At 34.1% G+C, this 2,583-nt stretch overlaps 1 protein-coding gene across 4 annotated transcripts in view; it reads left to right on the plus strand.

Moving 5' to 3' along the window:
- LOC106878180 (uncharacterized) overlaps positions 1-2,583 on the plus strand; it is a 174,402-nt gene that overhangs the window by 75,154 nt on the left and 96,665 nt on the right. The gene's annotated exons all lie outside the window — the stretch shown is intronic.

The following is a 2,583-nucleotide window of genomic DNA, read 5'->3' on the forward strand; positions in this document are numbered from 1 at the left end:
ATTTCACAGGTATTTATTTCACTAAAAGCTGTCCTCAAAATATAGGCCTATTATCCAGAGCATTACTTTATATACCAACAAATTAGAAATCTCTAAGAATACTAAAGGTATATGCATATATAATGGAACTATAAAACTGAAAATACAAGCTGTCCATTATATATTAGATGTAGATGAGATATGTGTTGTGTAACCAGAAATGGAAAAAAAAGAGACGGCTGTTTTAATAGTAGTTGTAATGATAGTGATGAAGTTGAGATAGCACATAACATTTGGAAGAGCAATGTAGCTAAATTTTGATTTCTTAGTGGCACCAATTTTACTTACAAAAGCTATACTGTTTATTTTGAAATAGTATTTTGAAATTCTCATAGCCTTTTTTTCACAAGACTGATTTGTTGTGAATCCCCATTTAATTTTGCTGGAGCCATTGCTACATTTAGATGCTGTTTGCTGCAGTATGACATATAAAGCCTATTGATAAGTATATAATATTGTACAAAAAAAAATTCCCTTTTAAGACTCAAGTTATTTAGATGCAGAAATTACTGCACAAAAAAGGAAAATTCACACAGTTGGCGAGTGTATAATCATGCTTGCTTAAGTGAAATGCTGGAATGAAATGCAGCACAGGAAACTGAAAATATTCCACTTTCAGACAATACAATAAATCAACATACTGGTTTCATATTTTGGCACAAGGCCAGCAATTTTTTTGATAGGGAGGAGCCAAGTCGATTAAATCAAACTCAGTGCTCAACTGATACTTATTTTATCAACCCTGAAAGGATGAAAGGCAAAGTCAACTTTGGCAAAATTTGAACTCAGAATGCAGATGTGGACAAAATGCCGCTAAGCATCTTGCCCAGCATGCCAACTTAATAAATCTGCCAGCTTGCCAACTTAATAAATCAACATATTGATAAAATATCACATGATACTGAAGGAGATATATACGATAAGATAAAAAATGCCAAAAGGCCATGAATTTGTATAGTTGACTGAATCATGCTCAAGACATGCCTGTTCTATTATATCAATCTAAATGTGTGAATGATGGTGTTGGCCTCAGCAGGATCTGAACTCATAATGGTAATTATACTGTAAAGTATTTAATCTGATACTCTACCATATCTATCATTCCACCACCTTAGTGGTTTCCAAATAATACCCATATGTTCATCAGCTGGACTAAGGTTTAAAGAAAGAGAACTGTTATTTAACCAGGATTGATAAGATATCAGACAACTAGGCAAGAGGTCAATGATTCATATCCTGTCACAGGGCTGCATTATGTCAAATGTATTATGTCAGACAATTAGTCTAACAGTAAGTAGGATTTGAAAGAGATTTGGTTGTTATTTCTACCAGATTGTGTGACCATATAGAGACTCTCTCATTGATTCAAGGTAGTCCATATTTGGTTTATGAGTGAGGAGAATAATTCAATCCATGGAAAAACCTGTCAGTCAAAAACCAGTTTCCTGTCCAAGAGAAATGTGTCTCATATGTTCAATGCCACAAAAATAGGACAAAGATCTGAAGAACCTTATACTAACATGGAGTACCATTTATTGTGACTCAGGGTGTATGACAGTCTCAGGTTCCAGGGAACTTTGTTAGGCCTAAAATTGTCATCAGTCATGAGGAAACTTGTAATACTCTTAAGAGCCACTGATAATGATTAATGGAGTATGACTGCCACTAGCCCCAGAAACCTTGAAATACCCTTGAGTGCTACTGATAGTAGTTTATGGTATATGACTGTCACTTTCCCCAAGGAAATTTTTAATACTCTTGCAAATATTTTTAATAGTGACAGTGGTGTACCAGTAATTCATGACAGTAATATATGGCTATCACAGGCTTAGAATGTTATTGAAATATAACTAAAGTACTAAACCCAAATGAAGCAGGAGGCAGTGAAGCTACTTATACAATTAGGTTAAATTACTACATTTACACTTGAACATATGACAAGGGTTGATTAGCACTGATGTCAATCAATAGTAACACGTTTCAGGTGATAGGTGTCAAAAATAAAGACACAAGATAAAGATTTTAATAGCAATATATGTGTTTGTTTCCTACTTCATAGCTTGTGACTGACTGTAATGACTTTTCACTATGCTAAAATGTGGACACTCATTGAGTGTGAAATAATAAAAGATAGATAACTAGACAAGATAGATGCACACACACACGTAATCAGATGGATAAACAGACTAATAGACAAAGGTCTACTGCAAATATTTTAGTATCACCAGAGCATTTTGCATCAGAAACTCCTAACTGAATGGTCCTCAATGACAGCCCCAACACTACTTACATTTTCTACACAGATTTAGGGATGGTAAACATTAAAATAAAATTTTTCTAAAGAATCTCGCTTGCAACAACTTGGTTTCCAGTTCAGTACCACTGTATAGCATCCTGGGTAAGTATCTTCTACTGTAGCCCCAGGAGGACAAATGCATCATAAGTGAATTTTGGAAACAGAAATAGGATGAATCCCAGCGTGCATGTATGTGTGTGTGTGTATGTATGTGTATATACATATATATATATATATATATATATATA

Source organism: Octopus bimaculoides, chromosome 19 (assembly GCF_001194135.2).
Source record: "Octopus bimaculoides isolate UCB-OBI-ISO-001 chromosome 19, ASM119413v2, whole genome shotgun sequence".
NCBI lineage: Eukaryota > Metazoa > Mollusca > Cephalopoda > Octopoda > Octopodidae > Octopus > Octopus bimaculoides.